At 40.4% G+C, this 27,121-nt stretch overlaps 1 protein-coding gene across 2 annotated transcripts in view; it reads left to right on the top strand.

Annotated features, from left to right (window-relative positions):
• Positions 1–10,606: 10,606 nt before the first annotated feature.
• ripor3 (RIPOR family member 3) overlaps positions 10,607–27,121 on the top strand; it is a 51,615-nt gene continuing 35,100 nt past the window's right edge. Inside the window, exon 1 of one of the 2 annotated variants that reach the window (XM_051074201.1) lies at positions 10,607–11,612. The gene's annotated coding sequence lies outside the window, so the exon portion shown is untranslated. The remainder of the gene's footprint in view (positions 11,613–27,121) is intronic. The other variant, XM_018702959.2, reaches the window with a different exon arrangement.

Raw genomic sequence — 27,121 nt, 5'->3', positions numbered from 1 at the left:
GTATTTGCTCATGACAGTGTACTGGGTCCATGTATTTGCAGAACTGCAGTACCTGTGTTTACTCACAACTGCACCAGATGTTCTTAGAGGTTAATCAGACTAAAGGTCATGGTTTGTATCCTCCAGAGAAAATGCTGCGTATTACTTTAGAGGCATCATCCAGAAAACAAGAAGTGATTTAAATGGCACCGTTTGTACATGTTAGGAGTCTGTAGCCTGTTCAAGTTCACATGACATGGATATGTGATAATAAACTGACTGTCTCGAGGCCAGCTTTTCAGCAGAGAACATTTAGTGTTCTTGTTCAGAGCTCTGCAAAGACTTTCTGTTTCTAAAGACTCATTTTTTATTATTTTATTTATTTTAATTTTTTAATATCCTCCCTTTGCCATGTTTTTTTCTTATTATTCTTATTTATGCCTTCTATTCTGAGAGCAGCAGTGGAGAGAGATGTGATTAATGACATGCAGCAAATGCAGCCGGGAATCAAACCAGCGACCTGCTGTACGTGCCCTAACCCCTCAGCTATGATTTTGTTTGCATGCACTTTATAAACTCTGCCTTTGTAAGAAGCACTGCAAAACATTATCATCCTGATTGTTATTATTGCTGTAATAAAATAAAGCTAGAGTTTTTCAAAGACTTGCATTTGTCCTTTGAGTTACAGAGACTGCTTCCACTCAGATCTGTGTTTAGAAACTTCTGCAGATCTGAGAGGCCTCGTTAGAGAGAAAAAAGTGTTTGCCAGATTTCATTATACTTATGGTCATTTCAAAGAATAATATAATCAGACAATCAGGCGTCTATTCCCCGGGTAATGATCGAAATGAGTTGATGAAACAAAGACATTAAAAAACACTGATTCTAACACCAAGATAAGTTTTTTATGATCTGCAGCTTTGCCTTTCATTGCATCATGAGCCCAATTTTTATGTGTGTGAAAATACAGAGTAAATGACTCCAGTATTATAGGATCAGGTTTTTGCTCACAGCGCTCAACCTGACATGAAAGAAGAGATTGCTAAGTTCTTAATTTTTAATGGCAATCTGATAACTCTTTCATGAAAAAATTGCGTCTCAGGTTTGATCATATACCTCCAAATAGAATCTCAGTTGTTTATCTGAAATTTTTATAATAATCCTGAGATGACATGACATTGAACTTTGCTATGCTAAGCTTGTTATGTCATTCTGAATAAAAATCTACAGGAGCGATGCTGTAAAAAAGTCCAGCAGTAGCCTACATGGTATTGTATAACTGCAGTGATCATATTACCAGGATCTGGTTCAGAGGAAGTTCTGTGTTTTACACTTCCTGCAAATGCAACATCAGTCATGAGCAGAAAGAAGAGAGCTGCAGCAGCAGAAACTCAGACCTCAGCAGCAGGCAGTTGAAGGAGGTGAAGATGGCCGTCTGTAGCATCCATGTTGACTGACAGGTGGACCTTTGAAGTGCAGAGAAACACAAAGACAAAATGAATAAATACAAATTATTACAGAAGAAGAAGAAAAACCTACACAGCAGCTGAAAATGTGCACACACTGCCCAATTGCCCAGATCTAGCTGGGATGGATTTCATTCTCTTTAAAAAATGGATTTAACTCCATGTAAGTGTAGAGAAAGTTGGTTCAACAGAACATCCCTGTGGTAACTTGCATTTGGTAAATCTGTGGCTTAGTAATATTTATGAAATTTTTTAGTCTAAAATTTTATAAAGTCAAGGTAACTATTGTTGGTCATGTTTGCAATTGTCTATTTTTTCTTTTACATCTTGTTATCTCAACATCACAAGTTCATTTCCTCATTATCTTGGGATGACAAAAGGTTATCTTCTGATCTTTTTTTGACCTTTTTTAATGACCAAGTTTAATTATTTGAGATTCAACAAATTTTCATGGCTTCATTAGTCCCACAGAAACCCTGTAGAAAGCTAAAGGCTAACACCGTCTGAAAGGCTAATTAGCTTAGCACTGCTTGTCTTACTATTTCATTAACACTTCTCTTATTTTTGTCTTTTTTCCAAATTGGACTTCAGTTTCATGTTTATTTGTCTTTTTGCCGTCAGTGTGTTCGGGATATTTGTCACAGTGAACTCAGTGTTATCAGTGTAATTCAGCACTTCCTCTATTCAGTATCTTGAAACAGTAGAAACTGCACTTCTCTTTTCTTGTGTTTACAGTCAGGTGGAAATCACTTGGAACACTGTGTTTAGGTCAATTTGTTTCTAGAGTAAAGTTATAGATTTTAAGAAACCCAAGTTAAGAAATCACAGTGTCACTGTGATGTTTTTGCTCTTTATCCTATTGTCATTTTTTGTAAACATTTTAATTAGTAGCTGGTGACTGAAGTTAATACAAGCTGGAATAAGTGTTGGTGCAACATGCTGTGACTACAATGATGCTACGGCACCAAAACAAACATCGCATCTGACCAGGCAGCACAGCAGAGAGCTTTTAGCATTGATGTAAAATAAAATGTAAAAAATTCTACACTGCGTGCAAAAATCTCCTCCATCAGATGACGGACAACTACTGTCAACAACTTCCTCTCACACACACATAAACACAAAACACACCACACACACAACAAAGAACATGACTGAACTCTCACCCATATATATCAATAACAGCTGGAAAAACTGATTTGGAAAAACTGAGTCACCGTCTCGTGTGCATCTTGCAGAAAGATGGATGGATACGGTATGGAGTCTGGAAAACTGCAGTTTGATGAAAGTGTGGCTGAAAAAGCATCAAACCACAGCTGATTGTGCACTCATCTCTTACACTTAAATGCAGAGTAACTGTAGGTCAGACTAACAACCTTATTGACTTCTTAAAAGTAAAAACCTCAATTTACACAAATTTAAAAAATGACGGATGAGATTTACTATGCAACATAAGTTCACTTGAAATCACAGTGCTAAACGCTGCAAGGTGCAGTCACAGTGCAGCAAATGTTTGAGACAGACGAGCATCCGTGCATACATAATTAGTGTGCCAGCCATTGTAGATGTTTACCTGACTCTGTCTATCCTGCATTCTCTAAATGATGTCTCTTCTGGGTGGGGGTGGGGCTGGAGGGATGAGAGCAGCGCTGCATCACGCATGTAAAAACTAGGATTTCTGTTGTGGCTGAATGTGGATGTGAATATCAACCACTGTGATGCTGTCTTTATGCCTTTCCTGCTGAATTTGATAATAGCAACAGAGGGCATCAGAAAAGCTTCACACCCTCCAACTATCCTCCGCTCACACTGAAAGAACCACTGCAGCTTATCATTTATTAACAGTGTCAGATAGAGCTGAACATGCATATTATAATTCAAAACTCTGATCTGCTAAAATCCGATTTGTTTGACTGTTGTTTGGAACATCTTGTTGATGAAAAGGACACAAAATTTACTACTCTAATCTAAACACAGTGTAAGAGAGAACACCTGAAAGTTATATTTTAATGTTAGTATAAAGAGTCATTGCTTAATTTGTGATTTTCTTTAATCAAACACAAATTGCATCCTCGCTCTCGGATCCTGGACTGTCATTGGCTTTTAGTCTTTGATACGAGGCATCAAAGTCATGTTGCAAACACATGAGGGGTTTCTCTCCATACTGCAGGATTTCCTGGACTCATGGAAACCGTGACTGATTTTCTACAGATTTATCACCACGGAATTATTTAAAGAGATGATCTTCCCACTTTCTGTTCTTTCTGTGCTTTAGAGAAAGCTTTGCCAACCACACTATTCAAGATACCTTTGAAAATGCATCTTTTCAATTTAGTTTGGTTTCCTGTGAATTGTTTTTCCTTTCATGCATTTAGAAAACAACCTGAAATATAGATGTAGGGACATGTTCAGATATAACTCCATCTGTTGATGAATCCAACTCAGAGCATCAGTAGAAATAAATAAACAGTGAACCACTTTTTCTAAGGTCATGAATGAATCTTGAAGTGTGTCATCATGAGTGTTGAATACATCTTTTAAACAGTTTTAAACCAAGCTGTGGACGATTTGTTCACGTGTATAGAAATCTAAATAATAAATGTTTTCTGCAATAAATCATTGAATGTTACAGTTGTGTTGTGATGCATCTTCTAACACCAGTTACAGCTGTTTCACATGAGGAGTTACAGCTCTTGACAGACACAATAACAAACACTTTGAAAAGTCCTTGTATCGGCTTCTAACCACATTATAGTGTGATATAAAATATACAGTGTATTAAATGTCTTTATACTGTTAATAAATGCCACAGGGGTTTGGCTTTCACTGTCAGCAGAAATACCTTTCATTATAAGTCATGATCAAGTATCTATTTTTTACTCAGGCAGTCATCTGACAGCATAACTACACAAGATCTGACGTCAGTGTTTGACTTGCAATAAATTATCACAGAGAGGATGTAAGCCATGAGAAAATACATGTGACCACACAGAGCATCCAAGAGAATTGTGTGTATCAAAATCAGTGAATCTCACGCTCCATCAAAACAAACTCAGTTTCATTAGGTTATTTACAAAACAAGAACTTCAGCCATTTTTCACTTCTGTGGTGTTTGAATATGGAAAGCCGATCCTAGGCTCTGTATTTGCTGCATCACATGTTAATAGTTTTATGCATTACTTATTTCGAAATACTTTATATTCATCAGTCAAACTGAGGAACTGAGTTTCTAGTGTTTTTTTTTTGTCAATCAAGGACCCAAACTAGTAATTATTATCTAAAATGAAAAGACAGATTACTGAGATAAGAGCAGTTGTTTGGGGAGAATCAGAGTGGGCGGACGTCTGTGTTTAAGCTTTGAAGTGTGTTTCTAATCAGCAGCACTGAGCAGGATGCAGTTTGGCCAAGGAAGAGTTAAATTATTCTGCATCTGTTCCATGCACCCCTGCAATCCCCACAGATCCTGCCTGCTTTCTCCTGCTTTTCCTCCCACCCTCCACTCTTCATCCCTCCCCCCTCCTCCTCCTCTTCGCCGTCCTTCCTTCCTCCCCTCGCCTGGCCCCGAGCCCAGAGAGAGCTGGAAGAAGGAACAGATTTTTTTTTCTTTTGGTCTTTGCTTTCCCCCTCAAAAAAAAAAAGGTTCAGATCGTGTGTTTCTTGAGTTTTTGTTACCCTGATGTAAAGTGTTGATTTCCTCTTGTATTTCCGTCTCCTCTCACAGCCGAGTCACCATGACCTCCACTTCAGAACCAGAGGAAATAAACCACAATATGAGGCAATTTCTGCATCTGGCCCCACTTTCCACATCCAAACATAAAATACACACACATCATTTACTGCTAATCCATCCATCCCACCTCTACTGTCTGCCTCCTCTTACTTTTGAAATCATCAGTGTCTCTGTGTCTCTGCTCTGCTGCAGGTAAACAACCTCAGCATATTCATCGAGCACAAAGTCAAAGCAACAAACTAAACTCAGAGTCCTCTCATTGATAGAAATGTGGTGGCCAAAATAACAGAAACATCTGTCGGTGTAATGCAGTACAGCTCAGCAGCACCACTAACTACATCTACCAAAATGATTTCATCTCTGTGGTGGACAGGAAGTTATGTGGCTCAGGTTTGATCGAACTGGCTGCACCTGGAAGCTGTTCAACATCCATATTCTTCATATATGTTTAAAACATATTTATCGTCTTGACTTTCCATATCATCACTATTTATGGAGGACGGACTGTTGATCTTTTTCTGTCTCTCTCACTGAGTTTTTCCACACACAAATTAAAAGTCTGAGGATAGAGGTTGTGGTACGCTGATTTCAGACTATGTATAGAAATAAAATCAACCTGACTGTGAAGTTCTGAAGTTTTCACCCCCTGTGGGTGGAGAATGGGTTTGTTACCTGATGCAGCCTCACTGAATTTAGACCCACACAGTGAAAAACATCCCCTTCTTTTCACAAGTGGAAGCTGATGAAGTTGTGTTTCGACTTCATGTGTCACAGCAGATTTAGAGATACTTCAGAGACAGAGAGTGGGATGTTGTATCTCAGCAGGTGTCTGTGGACAATTGTTCCTCAGTGTCTGTGTCGATTAACACGAATAATTAGAGGATTTGCACTCCACAAAGCTCGAGAGCTGTTAAGATGATGTTTTCTGGCATTTCCTCTTCATTACAAAAGATGCTGCAGAGAATTACTGAAAAGACGAGGACCCTTCTCAGCTACACACCGATCAACACTTGTGCTGCCATAATAGCTCTGACCCTCTGAGACATGGACTCCACAGACCTGTCTGACTGGTCTGCATCAACTTCAAGAACTGAGAGTTCACCTGCTGCCTGACATACCTCGCCTCCTGACAGGTGCCACTGTAACGAGAAAATCAGTGCTATTCACTTCACCTGTCAGTGGTTTAAATCCCACAGCTGATCATTGTAATTACGTCTTGTGTTTAGCTCGTCCACTGTCAGAGTCAGAGCTTCCCAGCTTCCTGTTCATGCTGCGAACATGCAAACGCTGCAACGATGAGCTCAGTCTCACGTTCACATTCACATGCTAAAAATGTACGTGCTCATGGTACACTGCATGTATTTTTAGTCAGCTGCTTGAGCTCCAAGCATCACTCACATGTCCTGTGTTATTCTCAGTCTCAACCAACTCTGTATACATGTTAGTTAGTTTAGTATCTAACACCTGGTTCACTTTAGTGGGAATTCAGATGTGTTCTATTCACAATTTTGGAAGTTTACAATTTTAAAACTTAGAGTACTTATCACCAAGTGTTTAGCACGTATGTAAAAATACTCATTGTCAGTGAATGGCATGTGCTTCAGCCCCACTGAGCACTGAGGCTACACAGTTCTAATTTTACCACGAGGTTTCTGGATACATCACTGTATCACTGTGCATGTCTCCTATGTTTCAGGTGTAGATGTAAAATATTCTAAACCAGAAGAACAGTAAACTGTGTATTTTTCATTTGCAGGAAATGTGTAGTTTGCATAAAGAACACACAAGACTGATTCTTGAAAAGAGGATTCCCTCAGAGACACAAAGGTCACAAACGACTGCTCTGTGTTGTGTTATGTTGTTGCTCATGTGTGAAGCCACACAGGCAGACAAGGTTTGGCTGCTGCTGTTCCCCCCGTTGGCAGCCATCTTGGCTCCACAGCCTGGTCCACGGTTGTTACCATAGTAACTGATGCTGATCTGCTGAGCGTTGGGCATCCCGCCCTGGCACCACCGTGGAGGGAGAGAGGGAGGGAGGACGCTGATAACATATTTTGCAACAGTGGCATCAAAATGAGATTAAGAAACAGCTGCTTTGTCTGTGAAATCCTCACACACTGACACACTGAGAGCCCAGAACAGGAAGTGATTTAAACAGTTTGTCTGGACAGATGAAATAATGAAATGTGTTTTTTACTCTGATCCAGGGCAGGATGCAGCCATGTGAAAAGTTTCAGTGTGATTTGCTGAGGTTTGGCCAAAGCTGAGTGGAATTCTGGATACTTGCAATATGAGAGTAGTCCTCAGGTATGTGGGAATCTATATATTTTAATTTAGGTCTTGAAATAAATAATAATAAATTACTATTACAGTAATAAAGTACTGTGAAAAATTGCAGTAATAAGAAGGTCTTGATGTTGTTCACCAGACAGTGAACTACGTCTTTAAAAGGAGTCTGTGATTTAGTCTCCACCTGACGTCTTCAGTGTGGAAAACTTTGGGTGTAAAAGGGGGAAAACATTCTTCACTTACTAGCATTAAAGTAACAGCAGGGGGCATCATGCCACAATAGTAGAGGACCTCTCTCTGTTCACCTCAGTTTAACAGCTCAGGAGTCGAAATGCACAGGAAACAAGTGACCGAGAGAGAAAGAAAGAAAACCTGCATTAAAACTGTTTGTTTTTTTTCACTTAACCTCCAGACTGTCATGTGTGTCTCAGAACCAAAATATCCAGAGTCTATATTGTTTAACTCACGTCAACCACTTTAGACCTACTTTTAACTCATTATACCGTCATAAGTCACTCAAAGACTTAAAGGTGTTTTTAGATTATGAGATTATTTAGGTGATTTCTTTTGATTACACAGATTTTCATGAAGAAACAGCAGCAGAAGCCCGAACTCTGACCTTAACCTAAACCTCACTCTCATTTTTAACCCTGGACATTGAGTCTAAACTGTCAAACGGCCTTTTCAACAAACGAACTGACAAAACTTCTCACTTTTAAAAACTCAAAGACCCTCAGATAAATTCCAGTTGGTCCTCGCAAAGATAGAAATAAAAGCCCACGCATGAATGCACAGTCAGCTGTTACAGCGAGTGTGTGATGAGGGAGTGGAGGTGCAGAGGCCTGCAGATACACAGGATGCACTCGTCTCTTCCTCCTTATCTCTGCCTGCCATGTGTTTGTGAGTCTGTGTGTGTGTGTGCTTATGAAATGAATGTGCCAGCTGAGGCAAGTATCGGTGTATATTTCTTTGCCTTAGCAGCCATATGGGTGGGTGTGTGCGGTATGTGCATTTGTGTAAGTGTGTGTTACTAAAAGATATTAAAAGATCTTTAAACTATGACAAAAGTATCTATGTATTTTAAAGATTGTGTGGGTGTGTTTGTAGGTGTGTGTATCTATCTCAGCAGGTCCTACGTACAAGTATATATCAAACACTGGCAGCTGATTGGGAAAATGACCCCTTCTATCAGAGATGTAACTGAGAACATGTGAATATATGTACAGATAGGAATACTACATGCAGCTTTTCCTGATAATTAACACAACAAACCAAACAAAAGGGGCCTAAAACCTAACTCCAGCTCATTACCGGACAGCTCAAACACAGTCAAAGCCAATTAAACACTCCCACATGAACCTTGAAACTGGTGTCAACGTCCCCACATCACAGTTTGGTCCAAGCAGACTGTGCTGGAGAATTTCACAAACACGACAACTTTGAGTTTAATTGCAAGTTCAAGGACTTCAGTCAGTGTACGCAGCCTTTCGCACGACAGCCTGGGAAAGCCTCTGGATGGAGCTGCCTTTAACAGCTCTGCACTTTATGTTCACAAGCTGTGACATTTCTGTCTGAAGGCTCTGCGAGTCTCTGAAGTGGGCGGCGATAATAACACAAAAACAATCAACACAACAAAGACACAATATGATGGTCTCGGTTTGTGTTTGAGATCTTATTTGAAGTCCCTTACATGAAATAGTAAATTAAAGGAAAAGAAAAAACAGAAAAATGTCCAAAAAACAGCGTATGTTTATGATTGCTTAAGGCAATGCTTTTGTCTGGGATCAGAGGAGGCTGACTATACGGCAGATCACTGCTTGTTTCATATTTCTTTTAACCCTGACCATGATCTTTCCATAACTGTACCCAAGTGATTAATATTGTAACCATGATGAATGTTGAACTGAGACATTATTTTAATCCCAATCAAGCTGTTGTGCCTAAACCAAGCCAAAACCTAAGAACACATAGATAGAAGTATTTTAGATTAAACTATTTAGAGTCTGTCCTCAGTTGAACATGACAGGATGAGGAAATACTCTAATCTGTTGTCAACCATCTTGAATATGGAACAGATGCATATGGCTGAGGCTCTTAGCAAGCAACCATTACCACTGCCACCACCACGCGCTCTTGGTGAGAAACAACGTTTAGTGGCAAAGAAAAGGTTTCTAGACTCGTGAATAAACAGCTGTTAATGCTAATGCTGGCTATTTAACCAGCAAAAACTTACGTATAGCACCTTTAACAATATCTGTGTATGATCCGAAAAAGACAGAAGGGAATCATATCAGGAAACACTTGTCTCAACTCAAAAGACAGGTACAGATCAGGTCAGGTTGTTTATTCTGGAGGACTTGAATACTTAGATATATTTCAGTTAACCTCAAGAGATGTACAATAAATTCTTCTCAGGTAACTGACGGCTTACAGAGAATAAAAATATTTCTAACAACCAGGTCCAAGTTCTTAATATTCTGTGTTTTGGTTAAAGGGTCGGATCATCCGACTTAAAAGAATAAATAAAGCTTATCCTGTCTGAAATTCACCCAAATCGTACGGAGGTGGAGGCAAAAAGAAAAGATAAACAAACCTGAACAAATAAAACCAAAACGATCTGCAGGACCACATTCCACTAGAGGGTAAGAGATTTGTTAATTTGTTGTGAAGAAACAATAATGGGAAGAGCACTTCCATATTGATATATATATATCTATTGTGTGAATTGTGCTGTATTATACAGCAGAACCAAGTTAATATTTAGTTAGTTGTTGACAAACTGACAACTATTTCTTACATATAAACCTCACTTTTTACATTCTGTCACTGTCATTCCTAATCATTCACTTGACTTAGCTCTTTTCCAAACATAAAGATGTGATGAGCCTGCTTTCAGTATGCAATGTTTATTTTCACAAATGCATTGGCCATCAGTCAGGACATAAAGCAGCAGTGTTACTGATGTATGTGGTCTGAGCTGGAGCCAAGTTCTTTAGCTTAAAGCCAAACATGATACTCACCAAGTGGAGAGGGGGGAAGGGGAAGGAAAAGAGGGAAGGAAGGGAAAAGAGGAGGAGGAGGAGGAGGAGGAGGAGGAGGGGTGCTTCTGAAACATTTTTCTTTTACAGCTGAACAGCATAAAATAAAAAAAGTAACAACATAGAGGAAGAATGCAAATGGAAGGGAAGTGATGGAAAGTATAGAAGAGACAGTTGTTGGGAAAGAGCAGAAAAGAGGGGAGAGAAACAGAGAGTATCCCCAAGGGAGAGCAGGAAGAATAGAGAGGGTTCTGAGCTGAAAAGGAAAAAAAGAAAAGGGGGAGATTTGGCAGGGAACAAGAGAGCACGATAAGAAGAGTCACATGGAAAGAAAAGAGGCAAAATGACAGATCAGAGATGACAGAGAGAAGCTATGAAGCATCTTAAGAACTGAAAAAAGGAGGAGGAGGAGGAGAGGCACTAAGAAAGTTACAGACATTAAGAATGACAAGTGTTAAAGGAGGGAGAAAGGAAGGGTCGAGCATGAGAAGGAAGAGATAAGAGGGAGAGACAGAGCAGATAGGAGTGTTAAAAGCTGGAAAACCAAGATGAAAATAGTAGAAAAAGAGGAGATGAAGGGAGGGGAAAAGGCTTAAGTACATTAATTGAAGATGACAAAAGGAAAAGAGCAGATTGTCAGAGTGGGAAGAGCTGAAAGAGGAGGAGAGAAACTCACCAAAAGGGAGTGGAGAAGACGCTGAGGGGGAGAGGAGAGGAGAGGCAGAGCTGGGAAGTAAAAAGTGAGTGATAGAGGAGGGAGAGAGAGAGCAGATATGAGGAGGAGTGAGGAGAGCTGAGACAGAAAGACAGAAGAGAGGAAAGAACGGGGGAACTTAAATTCACTGGTGTGTTTCTCTCTGACGTCGTTGTGAAACCTTCTCGAGCTGCTCTGCTGCTGCTGCTGTTGCAAGACTGAACACTATCAGGACGGAGCAGGCGGCTGCCAAACCCACTGACACACACACACACACACACACACACACACACACACACACACACAGAAAGCAAAGGAGCTCCCCAGCAGTGTTGGATATGACTCGTCCGCTGAGGCAGTTTGGTGTGGTGGACTCAGAGTGACAGTTGGGGAGAACCGGTTCTTCATCCAGTCAGGTAAGTTTAATAAGCTTTCAGTGGCTGTAATGGATCAGCTGGAGCTGTATTATAGGGTTAACTCTTTCATTCAGAGAGGATTTAATGTCTCGTTCAAGGTCCCTTCAATAGGAAAGGCACCTCCTCTGAGACAAACTGGCTCTCGTGGGGGTTTGAACATCATTTCTACATTCAGCTCAAACATTTATTAAAATTTCAGTCTTTGCAGAATTCCTCCCGTTTGTTTTACAACCAGAAAAATGAAAGGATTTTTCATGAAAGCTGGTTTAGGGAACTGATTAAATAATTAATGTTAATATCAGAAAAACTGAAAAGTTAGTAGTTTGGCTGGTTGCTGTGATATTTAAGAGCAAACTGGCCGTGTTGTAGTTGGTGATGTTTGTTTGAGGAGCTGCAGAGTGTGAAAAAATGCAAAATGATTTAATTGAGTTTTTGGACACAGGTAAGACACACACACACATTTCTACCTAAGTCTGTTATATGTGTGTGGTCAGGTATCCTCATGGCAAAAAATAACACACACCCAAGGTAAAGTTTTAGATGTAATTATATAAATATTAAAGAGGAAATCTCTCCTGTTGGCTCACTGTTGGATAGGTGCATAGGATGCTGGTTGTCCAGGCTGGTTTCAGTTCAGTTCAGAGTATCTGGATGTGGTTGGTCTGTGTCCCCTGAGCTCAGAGTCAGTCTGTCTGTGGCTGTGTGTTACTAACATACATCAGTGCTGATCTGCTGTTATTACCATTTGCTGCACTGTTTCAGTTTATTTTCAGATCTTAAGTTTCATCTCCGCAGACAAACAGCAGCAACATGATTCTGCTTGTAGAAACTCTGGCTGAACTCAAGTCCACTTTGTGGCTCAGTTTTACAGCATCGCTCAGCTGTTCACTCACTCACTGCTACTCTACTGTTCAAACTCTTCAGCTCACTGTGGAGTACAGAAATGTCAACAGAGGCTTTAAAATACATGTTACCTGTACCACTTGTGTTAAGGTAACTGTGTCAAGCAAAAGGTCATAACACAGGCAGGCAGGGAACAGAAGGCTGAAGGCACGTTAGAGGATCAGGCAGGAAACAGAGAGACAGGCAGCAGGTATATGATGTGTGCTGAGGGGTTGATGAGGGGATAGGGAGCAGGTGCACAGGTGGACGTGGAGGTCAGGTGTTGATAAGAGGTGGGAAATGCTGCACCGCAGGGCAGAGGGGGAACAGTGGGCTCTGGAGTTGTTGCTGCCGGTGTGTTTCATCAGAGCTGATTTCTATGGTGATTTGCACTGTAGTTTTCCTTCTTGTCATTTCTGTCTTTGTCTTGTGTTTTTCCCACAAGAAACCACCTGTTTCTGGTTTGTCCTCATTGTTCTGAGAAATCTGTTTTAGAGCATGAAATTGGAGAACAAGTTGACATGAACTGCTTTAACCTGATTACGCTAAAACCCACATTTACAAGCAACTGGTCAGTAATCAGCTCTGCCCCGAAAAACCGAGGCTGGCATCTTTTCAGCGAGTCAGTGATATTTGACCCTGAATCCTGAAGGGGATTTTTCCATTGGGACTGAGATTCAGCAGCAGAAACTGTTTTCTTGTAGTTTCAGTTTCAGATTTAGTCAGATTTGTGATTATTTTTTACGTGGCCATAAAACTATGAGTCTTTTTTCATTTTATCCCACTGCACTGCTGTCAGAGCTTCTCTATCTGATGTCTTTGTCCTCCATGTTTATCCAAGAAACTATGGTTTCTTTAACATAATCTCTTTCCTCTCCTCTGCTCTGTCTTGTCTCCCCTCATCCTCTCCTCCATTATTCACCCTCCTCTCTCCACCCTGCCTGCCTGCCTGCCTTTGAGCATCAGTTTCTCACGAACCCCCAGAGTGAGTGCAGCTCAAACTGACGAGCAGCCAGAGAAAACATCAACACAACAAGCCAGGGTCAGGATCTGCTGCTCGCTCGCCCTCGCTCTGCCCCTTCCTTTCTTCTCCTCTACATATCTTCGATTTCTTTCTGCCTCTCTCTGTCTTTTCCCTCTCCCACCCTTGATTTTTTTTGTGTGCTGCTGCAGTTCAAGGTTCCCAGAGTTCACAGTTCTGCTGGGGGTTTCTCTACACGATGTGGTCATTAAGGACTCAGTAGGAGGTCACTGGTTCAATTGTGGTTGAGCTAAATGCTAACACTTTCCACCGAGGAGTGGATCGAGACACTTTTAACAATAAGAAAACTGGTGGAGCCACCTTTGTTGTTCGGCGGAGGGTAAATCTGTTCCACTGGTCTCATAGTAATTGGTTCAGACTTCTCCACAATGGTTCCATTTGTGGTGAAGATGCCAACACGTTGTAAATGATTGTGACCATTATGAGATTAATAGTGTTTGTCTTTGTGGTCTAATGAAGCGTGCAGAGTTTAGTGTTGTGTTGTTCATGGTTTTATTGTCAGTGTGACACATGCTGACAAAGGGTGTGTGTGTGTGTGTGTGTGTGTGTGTGTGTGTGTGTAGGGCTGGGGGTGAGGATAATGCATCTGGTTGTGTATGACTGCAAATAAATGCCATAATAATTGGAAACATTTCAGCAGCTGAATACTAAATGTTGACATTTAATCACTACGGAATACATGATGTTGAAATTTAAATTCAATGTTTGCCTATTTCCAGTTATGTGATTATATTGTTTACATTTCTTTTGGTTAAATATCCTTTTTAAATGTCGCTGTGACTGATTTTTCCTGATCACCTGTTTAAGCTCGTCTCAGACGCCAGTTATCCAGAATCATTCGCATTCGTCCACTGAATGTGGATTTGAACTCATGCCACACCTGCCCTGTTCACCTGATCCTGCCCCTCACACTATTACCTCTCCCCCAAGATGAAGGAGGAGCTCAGTGGCGGCCATTTTGACGTTGATGATGACATCAGTGCCGCTGTGGACCATTTCCTCAGACAGAGCTGACTTTTCATTTTCAATAAACTGAACAGAAAAACCAGAAAAGCACCTGTAACAAACCCCATGCACAGTGAATGCCTCCACCTGATTCACCTGACTCAGTATACATGCAGAACAGTATGAGTTTGAACTTGTGTAAGTGCTTTTGAAAGGAGGGAAGACAGTCAAAAGGCATTAGATCTGTTATCTGCATTGTCTTGTCATGCTAATATATCCTGTTAGATTTAGGTGAATTGAGCTCAACTGCAGGACATGCGAGTGATTTGCCAGGTGTAAAGGAGGCTTTGTAGTTTAATTAGTGGTGCTACATGTTGCACTTTTCCATCAGCAAATCATCACCTCATTAAATCAGACAAATTAGCATAATTACTATAAACAAACAAGACCCCTGCTGAGAAGACTCAGCTGTTTGTAGACTTTTCTTGGATTTTAGTGTGATCGTTTGACTTGAACTGTTTTTTCATAATGGTGGAGAAGGATAAAAAGAGATAAAACAAACTGGTATAAGGCCTGAGCCTTTATGACCTAAATGACCATATAAATCAGGAGCATCTCCTGAAATAGTGCCCCTAAAGCAGCAGGCATCGGATCCTCTTAGTCACGGTTTGGTTAGGTTTGGGTTTTAAAATAAGTACTTCCTCAAGGTTAGAGGATCTTTGTTGTCGTGTGTCAAAGTCATGTGTTTTGTTGACCAATCCATCCACCTAAACCTCGTCTTCCTCACTTCATCACGTTGTTTCTCTTCATACTACAGGAATACTACAGTCTAACTGTGTTTGTATTGAACGTATTTATTTTGTCTGTTTGTGTTTGTGTTGTTGGCTGCATCAGTGCTGAGTGCAGGTACCTGCACTGTATGTGTGTGTCTGTCTGCAGTCGGTGAAAACAGCTGTTGGGTGAATCATCACTTTTTTGAAGAGGTGTGTAACATTCACTAATCTGAGGTGGTTACTCTGTGTGTGTGTGTGTGTGTGTGTGTGTGTGTGTGTGTGTGTGTGTGTATTGTGTTCAGATTTACTGCCTCAGTGATTTATAGCAACAAGCTCACCCTGTCAACAAAGCAGCTCTATTCCCTGATGCCCTCGCTCCATTTATTATCCTTAAACACACACACACACACACACCTATGCTGCTTCCAATTAGACACATGACATCATCCAACAGCCACTTTACCCACACACACACACACACACACAGAGCTGATCTTGCCCCATGGTCTGTGACCTCCAGGTCCATGAACCCTCTGGAGAAATGATGAACTGAAAGAAAAATCCACATCAGGATGAAATCCAGTCCTGCTGCACCACACGAGGACTTACTAAAACCTTTTTTTTTTCTTTTACAAGACAAGATCATTTAATATGTTTAGTTCTGGCAGGAGAAATCACCATAAAGCTGTTCATTTGCTAACAAATAACATCAAATGTCAATTTAGGGCAGCAATCCAGAGGAACAGATGTGATGGAAGTACTGTCCTGCGACAGATTAACTGCAGCACAGCGACATGTAAAATTCTTTCCAGAGATGTTTCTGGAGGCGATGGAGCAGGTTTGGCCAAAAGGGAGATCTCTGAATCTGTGAAGAGCTCCCAGTTTAATCTCCTGAAAAACTGCTGTGGCTGGTTAAAGGTGCACAACACAATCCACCAAACAATTTGTTGGTGTGTCCACTTTCCTTTCCCAGGAAGTGACAGAGAACTTTACAGAAACACTAGGAAACAAAAGAGGGTGGGAGGTGATGTAATACAGCGCTCTTAAATTAAGAATTTGTGTGCAAGATTTAGTCATTTGTGCCTTCTCTTTTAATATCATATTATATATTTTGCCTCTGCCTCTCTCTGTGCAGCACATTCACTCAGCCAGGAGTTTGAAGAAGGCAACAAAGAACCAGTTTTCATTAACTGGAGGACATCTGCAGTATCATCGGATGTGTCAGTCCTGTAAAATAGATTTAAGGGATCGCAAAGATAACACAAAGTTGTGTTTAACAGCCAAAACCCTAACTATATCCACATATCTCAGTGCGAGTTAAAAATAAAACCATATTCAATCAAAGCAACCCATGGTGTTTGCTTAAATCAAGAGAATGAGATTTATTAAACCGTGCAAACAAACTGGGTTATTTTTTCTCTTCATGACACTTTCTGGGCCGTGTGGGAAATGAGCTTTTTTTAGATTATTGTTTTATCCCACAGCAATTTTTTAATAGTAAATTTTAGACCTGCTGAGGTCCAGACTTCATGAAAGTCTAAGCACATGTGGAGCTCCTGTTTGCAGTTGTTGCCAAAAAGGTTTACTGGCCCCATTCAGGTCATAATTGTTTTTCAAAATTCAGATGTTCAGCATGAAAAACAACTGAAAAATGGCAAATATTCAAAATATTATGTTTTAAATTCATCTTCATGATGAATGATTTACTTCCAATGACAAAATGTATTTCATACCTTTTCAAATAATCAAATTAATGTAAAATATGAATACGAAACTGAGTAGGAATCTCAAAAATCAAAGTGTTATTCAACTATATCTGCAGAAGAGAAAGTTAGAAAACCGAATACCGAAACATGTCACTGTATGGATTCATCCATACCAACCGAGCTCCACCTGCTGCTTCAGCCTCAAGCAAAAAGAAAGTGAATTTCAAATAAAATCCACAATCTGTCTGTAGTGCGGAAAATGCAGCACAAAACGAGATGGAACAAAACATTGATGCTGACGACAAATTCAGACTTTTCTCAGTCGACCTTCACTGTTTTGACGCCTCTTTGTCTACACTGTCACTGTGCTTCCAGAAAACTCTGGTGACCAAAAGAGATCAAAAATCGATCAGCGTCTGAAGAGTTTAGGGAATTAGATTTGCTCTCAGTGCAGTAAATACAGTTGCTCAAGCCTCAGACCAAATACTTTTCTCATGCTGAACCACTAAGTGTTGGGTTGTTATTCTCACTAGTCAAACAAAACTATTGCTGTTACTCATTTCCGAGGAAATCATCGGGGAACTTCAGGGCTGATGTCCAGTGTTTGGGTCATCATTTCCTCAAGTTTCCCTTATATAACAAATGTCCCTTTTTTCATGTATTGACAAAAGCAAAATCAATGGAACATTAAGAATTAAGAAGAGTTTTGATTCATTAATGATCAATTATAAAAAGAGGAGACAGAAGCTATAACTGAAGTTTGAATGGTAAATAATGGAAATACTGAGTAACACATTGTATTTTGTTTGTTTAAAGGTGCTCTATGTTATGTCTTTGCTATCGCTACGTAGCAAATGTTAGCATTGACAGCTGTTTACTTAAGAGTCCAGAAGAAACTACTACTTCTCCTGAGGCTAACAGTGCTAACCTGCTAGCCCCAACCAGTTAGCATCCAGTCTGCCCTGAAGAAGTACATAACAAGAGGACATATTCTAACCTCATGTATTGTAAACGCGACCATTACCACCACCTGCAAGAAACCACATTTGACGGCAGAGAAAACGTACAAATAGACAGAGCCAGGCTAGCTTTTTCCTCTTGTTTCCTGTCTTTATGCTAAGCTAAGCTAAGCTAACCAGCTGCTGCAGGTAGCTTCATATTTAACAGACAAGAGAATGGCGTCAATCTTCACATCTAATTCTCTATATTAAATAAGCGTATCCTAACATGTTCAACTGTTCTCGTCATCCTTTATTGACTGATTGATAATTGATAATCATCTGATGATTCACAGTCCTGGATGGTTTTCAGTTGTAAGGTGACACAACCAAACAATTCTGGATCTCTATATTTGCCACACTGACAGGCTCAGGCTCTACAAGCTAAACCTCAGTTTATGATAATCTGCCTCGAGTGTTTAAAAAGACAAATAGTAAATTGTGGGTTTTATTAGAAAATGTTACCATCAGGTTGCATATTTAAAAAACAGATGATTCTCCTCTCAGAACCATCTGTGTTTGTAGCTAAAGTGGTTTCAGCATTTTACATTAATGAGAGAAAAATGCATTCAAGTGTAGGAGTGAGTGCTTTTGCAAATGTTGGATATCAGATTTTTGGAGGGAAACGTTTCCATTGTTTCATGACTGCAGCAGAGAGGAAAATATGTTTTTAGTTTTTTAAGTGGGAGTAAAGACAGACAGTCTTTTTTGATTAGAATACATAAAGGGACTTTTGTAATCTGCCTCTTGGGAACTTAAATAGAAGGAAGCTGCCCACTCCCTTACTGGTTTAATCAGCTCAACTGGTCCATCAGCTGGTCCTGGTCAGACGTACTGTACAAGTTTGAACAGATCCTTGGCCAGTTCTTTCTTTCAGTCCTTTCTTTGGGCCTATCCACTCCCAGAGGATGTTTGGACTGGGGTTTTAGCGCCCTGTCAAATGTATGTGACACAGCTACTGATCCCAAACCTTAACAGCCATATTAGGGGTCCTTAAGGATTTAAAGGTCACCGCTAACCAAGCTCCAGTTGTGGCTTTCTCTACGACGACTGATTCTCCTCAAATGAAAAGACAAAATGAACAGAAGCTGCAGCTCCCATCCCATACAGTAGGTATAGGGAACACACATTCTCATGAATCATTTAACTGTGATGTTTTCATTTCCAGACAAAACCATAACCTTACCTACTAACCTAGCTATTAGAATTTCAAATTAAGAGTCTGTGAAAATCATTTTAATGTGTCATTTGTTAGGTTTTAGGGCTTCCTGAGCAGTCAGACACACACTTGGCACATTGTTCATTTTTTTAACTGTTCACAACCACTGAGAGGTCCTGTCTGCGCTCTGACATATTTCCTGTCGCAATTCGCTGCAATGTGCTGCCTAATAAAGCAAGAACACAGTAAAGGTCCAAAGAATAAGCTCTATTCATGGTCCCCAGACATATAGTTTTTTTTTTTTTTTTTTTTTTTTTGCACACAACAGGGGGAATGCCCTCGTCCCTGAGTTACTGCATCAGGCGAAGATTATTGTGGTGATGCTGAAAGTCTTTTTAAAACTGAGGAGTCTCATTTAAATGTTGTTTTTTGTGTAAGACTGTTTCCAATGCCTGGATCAATCAGTAAATCAGTAAAATTACTCAAGCATAGTACATAGAATTTTTCCATTTGAATATTTACCTTATCTGTCTGTTCTTGTACTCCACCATATTTCAGCTGTAAATACTACACTTCCTTTATTTGGCTACAATGGCTACTTTACAGAAGACTAAATAAAAAACATAAGTTTGTAGAAGCTCACAAAATGCTGTGTTGTTAAAAGTTAAACCAGTGGTTTTCAGCCTTTCTGGTTTCTTTAAACCCCTTAAAACTACTGTGTCTCAGGCACACGAAGGACACATTTCACCTCTAACCTCCTCTAATCTGCTTTAATTTGAACAACATTTAAATCCCCAAACGGTCAAATTATCCAATATTTCATCAAAGTGTAAACACTAGAGTGAAGTCCAAATGATAAATATAATTTGTGTAGAGAAACCTTGTTTTTCCTTCTCTCCTCTCTCGTTAATCAGTTCACATACCTTCAGATTTATCTTGTGATGCTCTGCACGGCCACAGCGCTTCAGTCTTTTAAACTCCTCACTTCTGTTTCTGCACAGAGAGGAAAAATGTTGGTTTAAAAACAACTATTTGATGGATCTGACATCTCGTTCGGTTAATTTATGCTTCAGTAGAGTTATGGACACTGTGGAAGACATTTTAACTGCTTAGTGTTGGTGCGTATTTTCACGTCTGGCTGTGTAACTCCTCTCAGTTTTAGAGGTTTGAATTGTGAACAGTTAAACCTTCCAGGGTAGTTTACATAAAGTTCAATAAGACGTTTTATGATTTACAGTGGAAATGGCTGCTCCCTTGCAAACCAGCCAGCTGCTGTAGTCAGAAAGCCTTTTTGCTTTTTCTAATTTTTATGTGCACTAATTTACAGAAAGGTTTAACAGCAGCTGTTAAATGATGTATAACTGTGAAACCCACGAGGGGTTTCTTTCAGTGATTATGGGCACGATGTTGAACAAGGCTCACCTTGTAGTACACATCATAATCACGGTACCAAGCATCAGTTTGGGTTTTATTGCTATAATTAATCTGCCTCTGATATTTGAGCACAATGTAGAAGAAATGGCTGCAGCTCTGAGTGGGCGGACTAATGTGTTTTAATTTATTCTAAAAACGTCAAATCACAAAATTAACTACAAAATGTGTGAACTTTGTGTTACTGCAGCACAGAACAGACTGATTTCCTGCTTCCCAGACGCCTTAATGAACTGTATAAATGAAGTGGGAGCCTGGAAAACTTGCTTGAGATGCAGTAGATGATCTATCACAATGACCAGTTTGTTGGATTTGCATTTACACATGTATCTGTCTGAGAGTCTGAGTGAGCTCCCACATCTGAGACTGGAGAACTGAGAGATTCTGGGAAAGAAACTGCATCCAGTAACTCTAAAACCTCTAAAAAAAATAATGGCAACAATCAATTACTGAGCAAAGTTACTTATTGCACAGTTTGAGATGCATTTCGTGTTATATTTCATACAATCATCCATAGGTTTTTAAGTTGAAAAGTTATTATGGCCGTTTGTATGGACATACGAGGTACAATATTTCCTGAAATCATGAAATCAAAATACTGATATTAAGTAGGAGCAGCAGTGCTCTCTGAAGCCACGAGTCCAAGTAGTTAAGAGGATTTCATGTACAGAAAACAAAGCCTATCAATCCCTAAAACACAGCCAAACACTGTGTATTACCCATGATCCTCGGCTTCTGGAGCAGGAAGTGCTGTGGCTGCAACAAACACATCGAACTCTGTTTCTAATTCTAGATATTTCTGTCAGTTTCCTGGCTGGAGATGAACGCTGGTTTTTAATGACTTCTAAGTCTTTTTAACTGATCTACAGTTCAGCACTGAACTCTCTGGGCAGCTTTAATCCACTGACTATCACTCAGTCAGAGGGAGATCATACCTGAAAAACCAAAGTTACACAGAGCAGCAACAGGTGTTCGACAGTCACTGAACCATCACAGTGATCCAGAAGCTGATATTATAACCTGTACTGGCAAAGAAACATCCTGTTCTTACACACTCTCACACACGTGTTGTGAACCTCACACTCAGGCCAAAGACACAATAGTAAGGTCGAACTCTGGAGAGTTCATCCAGGCTCCACAGTGATCTACAAGCCCCACGAGTCCAGTCTGACATAACACAGTGATGCTGCAACACTGCACCACCCTCAACACTGGCAGCCACCCAGGGTCAAAGGTCAAACCCATGTTCTGATCCCTGACAGGTCCACAGAGTGAGTTAGAAACACAGACCAGACACAATCTAGAGACACAGATAAATGTGAGGGTCAGTCTCATGCAAGAGGATTTAAAGTACAATGTGTGTGTGTGTGTGTGTGTGTGTGCGCGTATCTCCAAAATTATTAATTATTATTATAAAATAAAGTTAGATACAGTTTAGAAGACATATGTCACAGGGAAAAAACACATGGTCCAACATCAACAATATGTTCATAATATCTGGACGTCCCTTCGTTTGTATGTATGGATGTGTGTGTGTGTGTGTGTGTGTGTGTGTGTGTGTGTGTGTGTGTATTTTATCATGTCGCAGCACGTGGCCCCTGCCCTGGAGCTTCTCCTGTGTTTACTACTGATAGAAGATAAAGTTCTACCCTGTGTCAGACTGACATATTAAACACAACACAACCCTCCTGAACTGAGTTTGAACCAGGATTACTAAATGAAATAGCCTAGTATACTCAGGGATAACATCTAACAACATTTAGAGCTGATGCAGGAATTAGTGAGACCTTCAGAAATGAATAAAAACAAAAATTTGATCTGATTTATTCATGGACAAAACACACAGTGCCTCATGCAAGAACCAGATGGCAGATTTGTTTTCTAAGTGGCACATGAGTGATTTAAGAGAATCTGTTGCTTGTGCTTGAATTTTCTCTTAATGTTGATACATAAACTTCTCCAGTGGTTCAGAGATAGTCTGCCTTTTTCCACCGGGGGAAACATTTAGAATCATAACACCATGATCCAAAATTAATTTGGACATAAATATGCTACTGCAATCATGTTTATTAAACTATTTTTTCTTTATTTATGTCACAGTGAATCTTTTCATCTTTCAGGTCCTATATGAGAACTGACACTGACTTCCTCTGCTGATTTATTGAGGCTCAGCAAAGTGAATGAAACTCGCTCACAAACACTTGACTTTACAGAACACACCAATTTAAGGGGCTGTCAGGCATCCTAAAGATCAAATCTCCTCCCTCGTGAAAAAGCATCTCATCATTTCACTGAAGTGATTCACGACCAGTTTGTGCAGCTAAGAGAGTTTGGTGAATCTGACTTGACTTGGAAACTGTATAAAACCAAACCCCACAGAGAAAAAATATGATTTAGGACAAGAATATGAAAATGTTCTCGCACAAGAGCGGTGCTATAAAGAAGCGTAGTCTGTATTTTGTCATCGTGTAAACTGAGTCCGTCAGTAACTGATTTCATTGACTAAGCTGTAAAAAGTCAGCTTCATGTTAACATATGCATAATACTCTGTAAAAGGCAGTGATGTAGGTTATGTAAGCAAAGGTAAGGAAGCCAGGTGAAGCAGGACCAGTCTAACTCATGTAAACAACAGTAAAATTAAGAAATGTAAATTAAAATACCTTCTTTGTTGCACAGTGACACCCAACCAAAGCTGATTCACCTGGAGTATGAGAAAATATATGTCCAGGTGTAATACAAGGAAAACAATCCCCACTACTCTCTTGTATGTTTGAGCATGTGGCCTGTGTCTGTGTGTTTATTGCCGAGTACTTCCAGGTGAAAGGGCAGCAGAGAAGGGAGGAAAAGAGGTGGGGTTAGGTGCCTGTGGATAAGGGTGCATTCAAGAGTAGCTGAGGCTCTATCACAGTTCCCATCGCTAAAAGAGAAATTAAGGACTGAGCCAGCAAAGTGCAGTTTGCTGATTAGGAGAATTTGACTGTGAATTCTCCTGTAAGTACAATACTGTGGCTAAAAATACTTAGTTTTATCCTCAAGTTAATGTCCACAAGTGAAGACAGACAATCATTGATCCAAATATGTAGCATTTTCAAGTGAGAACCACGTCACTGTTCCACATCCACCTGGAGTTTCTCATCATGGAGCTGGATCACTGTTTCAACAGGTTTTCAGTCTCACCAGCAGAGTCCTGAACATAGCTGCGGTTTTTCTAAAGCAAGTGGTTTTTGCTCTACCTGCTGAGGAGAAAGAGACCTGGTGAACTGAATCTCTTTTCTCCCGCTTCACATCGGACCACAAATCACCACCAATCTGTCTCAGGTTAAATTCGAGTGTTGTATTTTAAGGTGGATTTTCTGAGCCGTCGCTGAGCCAGGACGCCCCCCCTACGAGTGTCATTTTGTCTCAGCAAAATGCTCGTGGCCTCAGGAGGCAGAACAAGAATTTCCATTTCACACTTGGGTGAAATTCCAGATTGGCTGAGCTCACACCACAGGGCCCTTTCAATGGCCTACATTATGCCAAGTAAAGTCAATCATGTGAAAGGAAAAACACCAGTAAAAAAAGCTCCTCATATGTAGAGTATGTTGCTTCACATTTAGGTTTCAGGCTCTCGGCCGACCCCTCCGATCAGAGTGAGTTATGAAAAGTGAAAACACAAGAATAAATCATCATATAACTCGTCCAAACGGCCTGATAACAAAAAGAATAAGCTGCAAAATGCAGCAGTAATATACAATATGTGTGACCTTTTTAAGGGCTCATGTTGTGCGACTGTTGGCAGACGTATTTATCTACACTGCTTTAAAGAGAGAACGTACATTCGGACCCCCACAGTCCTGGCAGCGGTGCAGGTTTCAAGCCTGATTTTCCAAACCTCTGCCTGCCGAGCCGCAGGGAGCCTTCGTCTTTATGAAGCTCTGCGTGCTGTGCCACATACAAGCTTTCTAGTCATTCTCAGATATCAGGTTTCTGCTTCACAAAGGCGCCGGCTGCACTAACGCAAAGCAACATCTTGGCCATGGGATAGAAACGCAGAAATTAAGGCAGCATTATACAGACACAGGGTTAAAGGAAGTTGAGAGACGGGTGGTCGTTTTTATAGTTTAGGTCTGAATAGAAAATACAGAAATCCCGCATCCCCAGTTTCTTGAGGTAATCTCATGCATGGCTTTAGTGCTGCAGTTTGCAAACTCCAACAGCCGTGACTGAGTGATGGCTGTGTATCAAACCTGGGAGCTGACACACACACTGACAACAACATCTGCTAAAGCGTCCACAGAGACAGAATTTCTCCTCAACAGTCTGAAGATGTCCAGTGCTTTCACTTGCTGTTGGTTGTATTTTAACATTCGAGGGATTTAGGATAATGTATGTATAAGTATGGCTGCTGTTGAATTTGGTGATTTCTTTATTTTATAAAGACTTGAAGCATCCCACAAACACACTTGTGCCCAAGAATGTTTCGGAATGGCAAGTGTCGGGAAACATTGCTCTGTAAAATTCAACATAACATGAATATTTCCACACCATAAAGGCCGTCCTCTCTGCCACGTCGCTACCTGAGCTACACCTGTTGGATGAGACACCTTCCACTTATACGCAGTTGCAAAGTTGGTTCACGAGACTTCATACAGTGGAAACAAGTGTCGCAATTCAAAGATATGAAGTGAAAGGTGCTGAATTTAAAGATTTCTGATTTCCTCACAGACCCCTCAGGTGATGGGTGACAGGTCTACACAGTGTTCACAGATTCAAAACCAAACAAAGTGAAGCAGGTTTTATAGTTTCTCTGCTCCCCACCTTTGGAAGGATCACTATATTACATAACAACCAATTAGTCATGAAGCTCAAGCTTTAATCACCTGAAAGGAAAGAACAAGTCTCTGCCTGCTGAGCTGTGGTGGAGCTGCAGACTGCTACGCTAACAGACTGAACTCTCTCTCTCTCTCTGTCTCTCTCTCTGTGTGTGTGTGTGTGTGTAGTAGAAGTAAAAGTTGTTCTTTGCTAGATTGAACCCACTGGCCTCACTCCCTACAGAGCCACTGGGTATCAAATACAACACACACTCACACACACAAACAGGTTCCCACTGTGATCTTTATTCTTATTTTCTTGTACTCAGTGTGTGTGAGTGTATGTGCGTGTGTGTGTGTGTTTGTACTAGTGCTACACATTTTTCATTTGGCCTGTCTGCACAACCAGAGCCTGCAACCTTTACGCTCACATGTGGAGCTCACACTGAACCCAGATATGAAACCACCGATTCATATTAAAATCAGGTTTAATATGACCAGTGTCCACACAGAAAAACCAAGGTTCAAATAGTTAAGACTCTGTAACAGCCTAGCATATGAGTGTCTGAGTGCTGCTGGGCTGCTGACAGTGTTGTTAACGACACTGGTAGTTTCTGCTTTAACCGACCAAAAGTCCAACAACCAGCCAAGCAATGGTCTCATTTCAATCAGTCTCTCTCTGTTACCGTCAGTAGGATAGTAATACTACGTCAGGTGGATGGAGACGGGACCTTCCTGACTCTCGGTGCAGAAAGTAGATCTGTCATGCTGTTCCTCTCGCTGTTGTGATGTTTCTGAACTCTTTCCTCAGTAAAGCCGTGTGTGAGGTTTCAGTTTCTGTCGCACATGTTCTATTTCTGTTCATACCATCATCCCACTTCTTCTGTTTATTCCAAACATACCAGAGATGTAAACTGCTCTGCTTCCTGCGCTGTAGGGAAACTTTAGGGAGACCACATTAGAAAACTGTTGAAAAACAGTAAAGGTGAAAACTTTATTGAGTTTGTTTGAGGTAAAATCACTTCATTCTGGTGCATGCTAAGAAATTTCTATGATCATTTTGCTGCTTTTTTGCAGATAAATAACATTTAAAGATATTTTCCTTCCTTGTCACATGTCTGGTTACTAATCTTCTAAATGAAACATCAGACCTTTCTTCAAACTGTAAAGACATTGCTTGGCTGCAAAAGGACAGCAAAATCATACTGAACATGTTGTAGAAAATGTGCATTTTTACATCCCTGGGTTGTGATGAAAGATCGGACAGAAGCAGAAATCACTGATTCACCTGTTGTTTCAGGCAGTGCAACACATTTTAGTGCAACTATAAACAGAAGTATCTGACCACACAAAGTGCAGCAGTGTCCTGTTGTATTTTCTGATTTAAAGTGATTTAGATCGGATAGAGTTAACATGCTAAGTAAACTGTAATCGAGACTAGTTTCAGTTTAACTGCTGACCTCATTAGATCCTATAAGTAACTTTCAGGCAGTAGTTTTAAAGCTGTGTAAATCTTAAAGTGTGGTAACAGCTGTAAAACCCTCCAGAACTGTAATGACCTGCAAAGTGGGTCCTTCCTTGTCCTCTGCTGAATCCATCAGACTCTGCATCCACAGGGCAGCTCACATTTTTAAGCTAAAAGTTCAAACAGGTGTTGGTTGCATCTCTTAAGTGAGAACTGAAAGCCCCTCAGAGTCATCAGGCCGGTGTAAAGAGGTTACAATACTTGTAACTTCTCCAGCAGTGATCCAGAAATGTGCTGAGACGTCAGTGTAGCTAC

This window comes from Lates calcarifer, linkage group LG12 (assembly GCF_001640805.2).
Source record: "Lates calcarifer isolate ASB-BC8 linkage group LG12, TLL_Latcal_v3, whole genome shotgun sequence".
Lineage (NCBI taxonomy): Eukaryota > Metazoa > Chordata > Actinopteri > Centropomidae > Lates > Lates calcarifer.
Note: the sequence above shows the minus strand (reverse complement) of the source record. Positions and strands in the feature narration are given on the sequence as shown.